Here is a 13,518-nt window from a genome sequence, read left to right as displayed (position 1 = left end):
TTCTGAACTCTAGATCTGACATATTACCAATGTCTGTATTGATTAGGTCCCTAGCCTTCGGTACTGCCTTTGGTTCTTTTTTTTTTTTTTTTTTTTTTTTTTTTTTGTGGTGAATCTTTCCACCTTGTCTTTTTGTCCAGATAAGAGTGTATGAAGGAGCAAGTAAAATACTGAAAGGGTGTCAAAGGAAAACACACTTTATCCAAATCAGAAGAGCCCCCAAATCAGGGAAGGGAGAAAGGATGTGATTTATTCTGGAGAATGTTCCATGTGCACTAGAGAAGAATGTGTATTCAGTTGCTTTGGGATGGAATGTTCTGAATATATCTGTGATGTCCGTCTGGTCCACTGTTTCATTTAAAACCTTTATGTCCTTCTTGATCTTTTGCTTGGTGTTAAATACCCCTACTGTTATTTTATTATTGTCGATGTGTTTCTTTGATTTTGTTATGAATTTGTTTATATAGTTGGCTGCTCTCGTGTTAGTGGCAGAGACATTAAAAATTGTTAGATCTTCTTGTTGGACAGACTCTTTGAGTATGATCTAGTGTCCTTCCTCATCTCTTATTATAGTCTTTGGCTTAAAATCTTATTGATCTGATAGAAGGATTGCCACGCCTGCTTTCTTCTGATGTCCATTAGCATGGTAAATTGTTTACCACCCCCTCGATTTAAATCTGGAGTCTTTAAATCCGGATCTGAAATGAGTTTCTTGTAGGCAACATATAGATTGGTTTTGTTTTTTTTATCCATTCTGATACCCTGTGTCTTTTGATTGGGGCATTTAACCCATTAACATTCAGGGTAACTATTGAGAGATATGAATTTAGTGCCATTGTATTGCCTGTAAGGTGACTGTTACTGTATATTGTCTCTGTTCCTTTCTGATCTATTACTTTTAGGCTCTCTCTCTGCTTAGAGGACCCCTTTCAATATTTCCTGTAGAGCTGGTTTGGCGTTTGCAAATTCTTTCAGTTTTTGTTTGTCCTGGAAGCTTTTTATCTCTCCTTCTATTTTCAATGAAAGCCTAGCTGGATATAGTATTCTTGGCTGCAGTTTTTCTCATTTAGTGCTCTGAATATATCATGCCAGTTCTTTCTGGCTTGCCAGATCTCTGTGGAGAAGTCTGCTGTCAATCTAATATTTTTACCATTATATGTTACAGACTTCTTTCCCAGGCTGCTTTCAGGATTTTCTGTTTGTCGCTAAGACTTGTAAGTCTTACTATTAGATGATGGGGTGTGGACCCCATCTTATTAATTTTGAAGGGGTTCTCTGCAGCTCCTGGATTTTGATGCTTGTTCCCTTTGCCATATTAGGGAAATTCTCCCCAATAATTCTCTCCAATATTTTTTCTGCTCCCCCCCCCCCCTTCTTCTTCTGGAATCCCAATTATTCTAATGTTATTTCGTCTTATGGTGTCACTTATCTCTCGAATTCTCCCCTCATGGTCCAGTAGCTGTTTGTCTCTCTTTTGCTCAGCTTACTGTTGGACAAACCCTTTGAGTATGATATAGTGTCCTTCCTCATCTGTCATTTGGTCTTCTATATCACTAAGTCTTTCTTCTGCCTCGTTTATCCTAGCAGTAAGAGCCTCCATTTTTTATCGCAGCTCATTAATACCTGTTTTTAATTTCAACTTGGTTAGATTTCAGTTCTTTTATTTCTCCAGAAAGGGCTTTTATTTTTCCAGACCGGGTTCTCTAGTATCTTCCATGCCTTTTTTAACCCTGGCTAGAACCTTGAGAATCGTCATTCTGAACTCTGGATCTGACATATTACCAATGTCCATATTGATTAGGTCTCTAGCCTTCGTTACTGCCTCTTGCTCTTTTTTTTTTTTTATGGTGAGTTTTTCTGCCTTGTCATTTCGTCCAGATAAGAATATATGAAGGAGCAAATAAAATACTAAAAGGATGGCAAAGACCCCTTTCTGGGGACAGAAAGAGGATAAAAAAATTTCATAAAAAAATTTTTAAAAAAAGAAAACAAATAGGAAAAAATATAAAAAAGAAAAAATATATATGTTTAGACTGGTGAATAGAACAGGGTCTCCCACTTAATCTCGGGAGTATTTTGGTCTCTTAGAAGAAACTACCTCCCCAAATTTTAAAGAATGAAAAGCATATGTAAGGGTAAACACAATGAAGAGGTGCAATATTGACTACAAAGATTGAAAAAAAAAATTCTTCTAAATTTCTAAGGAGCTGATAAGTTGGTTGGGAGATAAAGAAAAACAAAGTGGAGAGAATTTGCTCAGGCTGGAGACTAGAAAAAGCCCGGTGCTAGATTTAGGGTGTATTTTGATCTGTTAGAAGTTGTACCCCAAGGGCACCTGGGTGGCTCAGTTGGTTGAGCAACTGCCTTCGGCTCAGGTCACGGTCCTGGAATCCCAGGATCGAGTCCCGCATCGGGCTCCCAGCTCCATGGGGAGTCTGCTTCTCCCTCTGACCTTCTCGCCTCTCATGTTCTCTCTCACTGTCTCTCTCTCAAATAAATAAATAAAATCTTTAAAAAAAAAAAAAGGAAGTTGTACCCCAAATTTTTTAGAAAAAAAAAAATCCTATGTGTATACAAAAAATTAAGTTAGCTACAATGAAGGATAAAATATGACTGTAATAATGAAGGTTCAAAAAGATTTTTTTAATGAAAGGTATTGTTAAGATAAATGTTTAAAAGTGTTAAAAGAGAAAAGGGTGAAAGTTTAAAAAATTAGCAGAAGAAAAAAAATTAAGCTAAAAAAAATTAACTTTGCAAGAATAAAGAACCATGGGGAGAAAGCCATGAATTCTATGTTTTGCTTTCTCCTCTGTTATTCCGCTGTTCGCCTTGGTTAGTGAACTTGGTCTTGGCTGGATTTCTTGTTGATCTCCTAAGAGAGATGATCTTCTAGGAAATATGTAGTGATTCTTAAGTGTCTTTGCCTGAGGTTTAATTGTACCGCCCTTACCAGGGGCCAGGCAAAGTAATCCACTTGGGTTCGCTTTTGAGAGGTTTTGTTCCCTGAACGCCTCCCAATCTCCGGCCTGGAGGGTCCAAGAGCTGGTGGCCCCAATCCTCAGTGCACCCTCAGAGAAAAGCGCTCAATAACTCCCATCTCCTTAGCCTCCATCTGTGCTCTCAGCTCACCCAACCTTGGACCAAGCGTCTCTGTCTCTGGCACACAGCTCCAGCTGGAATCTCTGAACCCTGCAGATCCCTGAGGTCTTCCAGGGGGGTTCCCCCGGATCTTGTGGGAACTTCACTCACAGAGCAGTGGCCTGTGCCACGGATTATAGTTCCAGGGAACCCTGGTTGAGAGCTCGCTCCTCAGCTCTGACTCTGTAGCCAGCTTCCTCGCTATCTAATCCCTGTGAGCTCTGCGACACTCAGACACCCCCAATCCTTTTGTGACCCTACAGGACCTGAGGCCCCGCTGTCCCCGTGTGGGCTTCACCCTGGTTTAGCCTCTGGAGCAATATCCCTCAGTGAAGCAGACTTGTAAAAGTCCTGATTTTGTGCTCCATTGCTCTGCCGCTTGCCAGGAGCCCGCCCCTCGCCCCGTGGTCTATCTTCCTGTGGCTTTGGATTTACTTCGCCGCCGGTCCTGCCTTTCAGAAAGTGGTCGATTTTCTGTTTCAGAATTGTTGCTCTTCTCTTCGATCTCCTGTTGGATTTGTAGGTTTTTGGAGTGGTTTGATAAGCTCTCTAGCTGATCTCCTGCTACCTGATGTCATCTCAGCCTGCTACTTCTCCGACATCTTGACTCCTCCTCCAAAGATGGCTTTTAAGGCTGTTTTCTCTTAGAGTGAAGAGGGTTTTTCTCTCAACTAAAGGAGAATGACCTTCATAGTTGATAAATGCTATTTTTTTTTATTTTAGTAGAATAATTACTGCCTATAAGGAATACTCTGGCTTATTATCAATCCTTGTCTAAAGTAAAAAGATCTACTTATCTATGTAGTTGTAGAGATGCTAGAATTACCGCATTCTGTGAGTGTTCATATAGGCTTGTTTATTCTCTTTCATAAGTCTCTTACAGAACTTTGAAACTTTGGATAATGAGTTAATATCCAGAACATATCAAGAATTCTTAACAACTCAACAAAAACTGATTTTAAAAATGGACAAAGGACTTGGTAGACCTTTTCCAAAAGAAGACATACAAATGGACAACTAATATATGAAAAGATGCATAATATCACACTGCTCAATGGAACTGAAAAGCACTGGCATACTACCTTATACACAGTAGGATGGCTAGTATAAAAAAAAAACAGAATCTAACAGCTGGTAATGAAGATAATGGAAATTGGACCCCTTATACACTCAGTGGGAATGCAAAATAGTATGCTTTGCATACTTTGCAAAATGTATAGAAGTTCTTCAAAATATTAATAATAGAACTACTATATGATCCAGCAATCCCATTTCTGTGTGTGTATCCAAAAATGAAACACTATTCACAATAGCTAAGATGTGGAAACAACTTAAATTTTCATCAGCAGATGAATATCTAAAGTGTGAATATATACATACAAAGGAATATTTAACCTTAAAAAAGAAAGAAATTCTCAATATGTAACAGCATAACTAATTTTGAGGATGTTTAGGATAAATGAAATAAGCCAGTCAGAAACACAGATTAAAAGTTCAAAAACTAGTAGGATATAGGAAATCTTACATGTATTTATAATTTTGTCACATTTTCCATTTATGTTTTCATGTTTCATGAAAAATCTAATTGTATCACAAGAGATAGCACCAAATATTTCATTAAATTGTTAACCTTTTATTGGGAATATTGACATTTATTTTTATTTTTATTGGAGTTTTTTCCAATTTACAGGAAAAAATTCCAATATTTTATTGAAAAATTTGCACTGACATGTTATCATCAGAGCTTATAATGTATTTTGCTAGAGAAAATATTGAAATTGATCCAGAATTTCATCAGGAAATACAAAATAATGTGAATCACTAATGGTGTTGATTAAGAAATAGATTCCCCCAGATAATAAGATGTTTTGTAAGAGAATGAATTGTGTTTGTGTTTAACTTATTTTAACTTAGAGTTTCATTCTATTATAATTTTAATCTAAGTGGAAAAAAGAAGTAAGATAAATATCTCTTTAAAATGTTTGGGAGTCAGGGCACCTGGGTGGTTCAGATGATTAAAGTCTGCCTTCAGCTCAGGTCATGATCCCAGGGTCCTGGGATCGAGCCCCATGTCGGGCTCCTGGCTCATTGGGGAGCCTGCTTCGCCCTCTGCTCATTCTCTCTCTGAGTGTATCTCTCTCTGTCAAATGAGTAAATAAAATCTTTAAAAAAAAATGTTTGGGAGTGGACTAAGGGTTACTATTTAACTGGCTTTTCTCCATTTAATTGTTTTATAAGTTTAAGTTGAAATGTAACTACATTTTTTTAGAATACTTTACATAATTTCATACCTTAAGTACTCAGCGTTTTTGGTTAAATATTTAAATGAGATACATAAAAATATACTTTAAAAATATTTACTGCTTTTTAAAATTAACAGTTTTAACTTTGGGTATTATAGATATTTGGGATGGGAGGTATAATCCCTTTGAGAGTCTGAAGGGCCAGGGACTCTCTCCCTAGGAAAAAATGTAAATAACTTTTGTCTCTAATGTTAAGGGTTTCTTGAATTGCTAGAAGTCCATCCATGAGCTTTATAAGGGTCAGTTAAAAGGTTCTTCTTTCCTGTGGCAATGAGACACACAGGTTTTTAAATTTATTTGGACATCTAACACATCTGTTTGGGGAATTCTTTAAAATCTGTGTAGTGTTCTGTTTATTTTCCTAAAGTAATATCCTTAATTTCAATGTCATTCTTTTGCTTTTGTTGTTTTGTTCAAAGTGGAGTTAGAGTGGAGAGTGGAGTTTAGTAGTTAGAAATCTGCATTACTATTTAAAGTGGCTGATGAGAAACTACTTTTCCACTTTTCCTTAGGAAGAATTTTCTTTGGTGATCTGAAGGATTTTATGATCACATTAAAATCTAGTGATTATTACAATTAATAATTTTCATGAAGAGAATGAATAATAAGATCCTGTTTAACTTAATTCTAATAAACTGACAGGTTAGAGTATTCTAATTGAATTTTCAGTTAATTCAGTATTCAGCAGATGGACTGTACTGAAAATCTTTGCATTATTATTATTAAAGTGCTTCATGATTCTGTGGGAGATAAGTTGTCCTTTTCAATGAGTATCATGATATACATTAAGATAGAAATAGTAAAGATGAATCTAAAGTTGAGCATTCTTTTGAAGCTAAATATTCAATCATAAAACAAAAGCAAAATTTGTTTTTGTTTTACTGTGCACTAAGTGTTGTAGAAGTCTTACTGTATGTCAACTTAATATATTCTATGTAAGAACATGCCCATTTCTTTTGCTGCCATGTTATGATATTCTGATAACTGGTATGCTAAATAACTAGTCATCTTTTTAACAGAAACATAAAGAGCTGACACATTTGTGAAAACCTACTTATGAATGAAGAAGATACACTAAAGCTCAGTGTAGATCCAGTATTTTTACAATTACAATTTCCCTCACTACAACTCTAATCCTGTTCTTTTTTATTGCATGTGTGATCTTGGTATAGCTTATTCCTGCCCACAGTTGACATATTTCTGACTGAAAAAAAAATTTGGGGTCTGTGAACATTTGAGGAATATTTCTTTTTAAACACATAATGTTTCTAAAGATGAAACATCATGAATTTCATTGTAATGCTATCTCTGGTTAACCTTGTAAGATTGAAATCTGCAATTATTAAAATGTTTACTAAAAAAAATGAAGACTTGGAATACTAGGTTAGCCCATATTAAAACTTAGTATGTTTTATGTTATATCACATTCTATATGAGCTTGTATATGTCACTTAGTTTTGTCACATAATATGTGGAAACAATATTCAAGTAAAATTCATTTTTCCATTATCTAATATTTAAGTTAAACATTTCTTAGCAGGGCGCCTGGGTGGATCAGTGGGTTAAAGCCTCTGCCTTCAGCTCGGGTCATGATCTCAAGGTCCTGAGATAGAGCCCCGTATCGGGCTCTCTGCTCAGTGGGGAGCCTGCTTCCCTCTCTCTCTCTTTCTCTCTGCCTGCCTCTCCTCCTACTTGTGATCTTTGTCAAATAAATATAGAAAATCTTAAAAAAAAAACCATTTCTTAGCAATCTTAAGGATGTCTAATGCCTCACTTATTGAATCATATTTTGCTATATAAGGGTATCTAGCATTTTCTCTTTAGGATCTCAAAACTGTGTCAGAAAACATACGTGTTGCTCAGTAGTAACCCTTTAACGGTATTATTATAATGTAGAGTTAAAATATCAATCTCTTTTGGGGCACTGGGGAGCTGTCTGTTAAGTGTCTGCCTTTAGCTCAGGGTCCTGGGATCCCCTTGTTGGGCTGCCTACCCAGCAAGGAGTCTGCCTCTTCCTCTTTCTCTGCCTCTGCTTGCTGTCCCTCTCTCTCTCTCTCTCATCTCTCAAATAAATAAAATGTAAAAATATATATGTCAATCTGGTTAAGCACTTTTTACCAAAATATGGTCTTGATTTTGTAATATACAAAACCTAGTTTAAGCGTCATTTTATCATAGTTGATAATTTTTTAATTATGCTTTTATATTATAAAATATTAAACCTTTACTATTGGATGTGCTCTTATTAAAACATGCATCATATTTCATATAAAAGGAAAAGTACATGATAATTCATTGTTAATATCTAGAGACATTAATGTATGAGTTAAGTTACAATTAAACAGTAAATTCAAAAGTTATTCAAACTGATTTACCACTAAAAGAGGCCTTTGGAAAGTATTTACCTAAACTCTAGTGTTATGGACATATACAGTTGATCCTTGAACAAGGGATTGAACTGTATAGGTTTGATTGGTGGATTTTTTTCAATAAATATAGTCCTATCTTCTTATGATTCTTTAATAATAACATTTTCTTTTCTGTATATAATACAGAATATATACAAAATATGTGTTAATTATTATGTTATCAGTAAACTATTAGAATTATTTTATTTGATAATGTCAGTGCATGGGGTAAGTACTGTTTTTGTTTTCCACAAGCAGACCATAGTTAAGCAGTTTAATAAAGATTACAATGTTTAGTGCTCTAATCTCATTAAATCTAAAATTTTAACAGTTTGTGGTTTTATATAATTTGTATTTTCTGTTTTGTGCTATACCATGATTAGGATGCAAAAGTAAGTTTATGTATTTATTTGATGGATATTATAAAATTAAACTTTTTTTTCCCATTAACATACACTTCACCTTTAAAGTACAAAATTATTGGTAGTAAAACCTGAAATTTGAATTACTCGATACTTTTTTTTCTTTTTTTAATATGCAAAAGCAGCCATCACAGAAATTTTTCAAAAATTTTCTTAATATTCTTGCTTTGGTTTGTCCTCTTTGAAATTTGGCAATGACCAGCAGTTGTTAAATAGGACTTTTTGTCACATAGCATTGTTTCTCTGTGTTGCCTCTACCATTGCCATTGGTTGCTTCTGAAAGGCTTCAGGCTCTGTTTTAAAAGGTTTTCCACTGTGAATAATTAATTTAGCAGAATTTTTAAAATATATGTATGTATATTTTTGTAAAAATGTAACCGGAAAACAGCATGAAAAACAACTTTAAAAGATTTATGGAAACAGTTTTTGTTTGTTTCTTTCAATTTGGAGAAGAGGATTTCAATTTTAGAAATTGCTGGTCAGTTTGCAATTTTGTGTTATAGAGTATGGTAGTTAATCTTTAGGTATTTAATGAATGTTGATGCCAGATGTCTTGGACCCCAAACCCTAAATAATCACTAGCTATCACTAGTAGAGTACTCTATAATCCTGAGTTTTGTGGGTTTTTTTTTAAGGTTTTCTATTTTGCTTTCTTTATTTTTCTAAGCATGTACATCCTTCCATGTTAATTTCACACTTTTAAACCTCTCCAGGTATCCTTACCAATCTCACATTTTCCCTCCACAGGAAGCTGAAAAGCTACGCAGTGTTCTTGAAGAAATTGGACTGACATAACTTTCATCCCTTGTTGATGACTTTTTGTGGCATTTCACACACCGTAGATGTCATTGCTTAACTTCTCAGAGTTACCTAATAGTGTTTGTTAAATGATGTCATTGTTACTGTTTCATAAGCCACTTCTTCAAACGTACACAAAAACATTTTTTGTTGTTGTTCCCCAGAGGAAACTTTGATTAACCAGTAAATAAGTTACTTTAAATATGAATTAGCCCGACGGAGCACAGAAAAGATGCCTTTTATGGATATTTTAGTTTGACCGTTCTCTTACATCACACACACACACACACACACACATATGTATATACATACGAAATTTTGGTGATACACATTTATTACATTACTGTTTTTGGCAAAGAAATCTGAAATTAAGTAATGTGAAAACTAATATTATAACTAAAAACCAAAGAAGCATTTCAGTATATATGGGTAGATATGTTGCAAGTTAATGAAATTTTAATAACTCTACTAGAACTTAATATATATATCATATATGTCACTTAATATGTATATTATTAATATATATTACATATAATACACATATATAATACATATAATATGCATATATTAATATGTAACTTAATATGTATATATTAAGTTCTAGTATAGATAACACACACATACCAAAGACCTGTTGGAAGTTATGTATCTTAAAACCAACTAATTCCACATAATTTAAGTGACTTTATTAGAACAATGTTATTTTCATGCTAAATATTATCACTTAGGGATTCTGAGCCTGGGACCAGATAGGTTGTTTCATGGTAGTACTTTTTTTTTTTCTTTCTGTGGCAAGACCATATGACTATGAAAGGTTCTTTGTAATCATAATCATTTGGTCACTTATTGTTTTAATATTCCAAGAAAAAGTAGAATGGCTGTCAGGAATTCTTCATAACACTATTTTGACAAGATACGTTCTTACTGAAAGACCTGCGGATCCCCTTACCCAAGAATTCAACACTGCCACAGGATGCAAACAGCAAGAGGTTCTTTACTGTTTCCGCAGGCGCCTGTGGGTGGTCAGTAGCTCCTGCTAGCTGAGCACACCAGGCTGGGGTGGTGCAGGATTTTTATAGGCAGGTACAAACAAGTTTTGGATGGGGCAGAGCTGATTGGCTGACAATTTGAACATTTGAAAAAGGCATACTTGGTGTTAGCGGATTGGCTTTGGAGGACCTACATTCTGGCCAGTCACCGTTCAGATAGTGTACAGTAGAGGGTACGTGTTGAATTGCACGTTTCTAACCTTTATCTGTATACGTGCTGAACCGCACGTCTCCAGCTAGCGTATGTGCACGTCTCCGGCCTTGGTACGGGAGACAACCCTTATCAATTTTACTTAGGAGTAGGGGAAATTCTTAACAAAGGAAGGGTATAACTTTATTTGATTACACAGTGAGCGAGGGTTTAAGCAATTTTTCATTTCTTAGCAGAGCATTAGAAGCATTATTATACAGAAGCCAGAAACAGCTGGGTTAAACACAGATTTTTGCTATTCATTATCCTGTTATGCTGCTTGCTGACTCCGTTATCTATGGTCAGCTGGCTGAAGTTTCTTAGTTAGCATAAGCTGGTTATAAAAAGAATGTTAAAACTTACAGGCTATACTATAGTTCTGACCTGGGGTCCTTCACTTACCACAAAGTGTTGCAGAACTTACTGTTTAAAGCATGAATGTTCCTTTGGGAATGCTTGCTACAACCAAATTTATTTTGCCCCCTGCTACTCTACTGCTTCCCTCCACATAGAAGTACTGCATACTTTAGGGCAATTTCCTTCTGTGGCATACGACATTTTTCTGATTATCAGAAGGCTTAAAAACAAAAAAAACACCTCTCAAGTAAGACTTGAATGAGCTAAAACAGCATTAGTAGTGCCTATAATTCTAAAAGTTCTGTAACTGTTTCATTGTCACTTTTACAAATATTTGTGTGTATGTAACATGTCTTCACAGTTTACACTTTGACATGTATAAGCTCTGTGCTGTGTTTAATCGTTCTTGTGATGATATTCGGTCTATAGCATTGTCTTGCCACATTACCAATTGGTTGTAGTATTTAACACACCATTCTATGTTTTTATGTGTTTCTGAAGGTAGTTAAGCTAGGGAGAGTTTGTTAAGGAAGCACTTTAACTTTTTCAGTAAAATGTTAAATACTCGTTTCCATTTGAATGTAGAGTTTGTTGTAAGCACACACAAGATAAGTGGGATTTAAGGAGTTTGATGCACTTCAAGTTCATTAAAAAATGTTAAATCTTTGCTACCAGAATTGTGTCTACGTATTTATTTTCAGTCAATACATGCCTCTTTTAAAACTTTGATGTAATTGACTCTCTTTTTGAATGAATAACTTAGGTTATTCCAGGCAGTGAAAGAAATTTTGATTCCTACCCCTTTTTTCCGCAGTGGTGAGGGAACAGAAGGCTGCTGAGGACAAGGCAAGAGCTAACATCCTCCAACCTTCCCCCACCCCACTCCTGGGTGGGACAATGTGACATTCTTTAGGAATCTCCCACCCATCTTAATGTTAGTACTTTACTAGAGGGCAAAATGACATTGGCAATAGCAAGGCCTCTGGCATCTGGTATCTTGTAGGTCCTCTTTAGCATATGAAAGTTCTATTGAAACTTCCCTTTTCCTTACCTCCCTCACCCCCACAGTACATACCCTTCCACCCTTCACAACCCCAGGGCAGCAGCTCTTCCTGCCCATGGGTCCTGTCTCCATGCTTTAATAAACCAACATTTTGCACCAAAGATGTCTCAAGAATTCTTTCTTGGTCATTGGCTCCAGACCTCACCCCAATGAACGTCACTTTATATTCTTTATATTCTAAAACCATCATTTGGTGCCCAACTTTGGGCTGTGAGTCTTTACATTTGGACCCTGAACTTCAGTGCAAAATTGATGAGTACTTTCTCTCCTTCCCTTACTTCTCATTTCAGGGCCTTTTCTGGGAGTATGGTCTTATTGAACACTTGCATTTGGATTGCTCAGGCTGTAATCCCCTAGCCTCCACGATGAGGAGAACATCTGCCTTTTGGCTGTAAGGTAGTAGCCTAGCCGGAATGGTAGTAAGACCCAGAAACTGATGTCCTCTCTTTTTTCCTGTTCTTACATAAAGTTGTCTCTCTTGTGCATGCAATAGCCACCTAACTCACCAGGACGCCTGCCAATCTTAAGACTCCTATGTGAGGTTTCCTCCTGATTGATCTAATGTGACCGCCTCTACATCCCCAGTCTAGCCACTTCTGGCCACAGGACCTCCACTGGGAGTCAGCCGAAACCAGTACCTGATTGAATTAAAACGCAACTGGGGACCATTTCCTAGGGAAGTTGGCTGTAAGGACCACATATGTTGGAATGTCGCATAGACCATGATGGATTTCAGTCTTTATTGTTTCTTGTCAGTGTCTTCTACAAACTACTTAAAGCTATGAAATTGGTTAATTTCCCCTTGTAAAAACGTTTTTGGTATTTCCATGGGTTAAACTAGCAAAAAAATATGCAATCTTCAGGACAAACAATGGCATGGCACGGCACAGTAGTTTGGTCCATTCACCAGGCACCCATTAGCAGCTTAGGATTCAAGGGGGAAGAGTAGGGGCAGCAGCACTCCTCCAGGGCCTTTTATGACAGGAATGCCTTCCAAGGGAAGGCAGGATCGTGATCAATAGTGATATCTTGTTGGATGCCTCCAGTCGCTTTTGGCATAGGGGAACCTCTGACATATCCTGCGTGTGACGCCACCCAGGCATCAGGGGGGATTTGTAATGGACCTTCTTTACTTTTCTGGGAGCATGTTGAAGGAGCAGGAGGCTGGCTGAGGACAAAGCAAAGGCTGGTGCCTTGCACCCCCCCTTCACCCGCTCCCCTCCATATGTGTAACATTCCTCAGGCACCCCTGACTGCCATAAAATGATAAATAGTTAACTTGCAGAGATCACAGTCCTGCAAGGTAGGAGTCTCCCTTGGTTTGCAAATGTCCTTGAGATATACAACAAAGAAGTTACCTTATCAATAGCCCTAATGTCACCCTCCCCTCCATGAAAAACGGAAGGAGGTGGAGGTAGAAGGAAAAGTAAATAAAGTTAAATTTCTTCTAAACCTAAATCTCATTAACAAGGATGCTTGATAGCAGGAATGTAACATTCCACCAGGAGACTCCCAGTTGTCTTTACTTGATAGTAACCAGGCCTTCAATATCCTGGTAGTGCTTTTTTCGCATGTGTGGGCTAACCGGCCAGGTCTGCTACTGTAAGATTGCTTTGTCTGCTTTCGCGAGGGGTCCCCTGACCCAATTCACTGACGTGCCAGAAGGCAGAAAAAGGACTCACATCTCTGGTGGTCTTTTAAGGTGGGGGTAATATTCAATTGGCATTTCAATGTCTCAGTAGGCTTCTTCAGTTCCTAAGAAGACTCTACTTCAGGGTGCCTTTTAACCC

At 36.8% G+C, this 13,518-nt stretch overlaps 1 pseudogene across 1 annotated transcript in view; it reads left to right on the top strand.

The window, feature by feature from the left end:
• LOC309856886 (AP-1 complex subunit sigma-2-like) overlaps positions 1-9,066 on the top strand; it is a 29,593-nt pseudogene extending 20,527 nt beyond the window's left edge. Inside the window, exons 4-5 of the transcript in view lie at positions 8,233-8,241; positions 9,019-9,066. The product of the transcript in view is annotated as an AP-1 complex subunit sigma-2-like (transcript). The remainder of the gene's footprint in view (positions 1-8,232; positions 8,242-9,018) is intronic.
• Positions 9,067-13,518: the final 4,452 nt, after the last annotated feature.

The sequence above is a fragment of the Mustela nivalis genome, assembly GCF_964662115.1.
Source record: "Mustela nivalis genome assembly, chromosome: Y".
Lineage (NCBI taxonomy): Eukaryota > Metazoa > Chordata > Mammalia > Carnivora > Mustelidae > Mustela > Mustela nivalis.
This window is presented reverse-complemented; position numbering and strand designations above follow the sequence as displayed.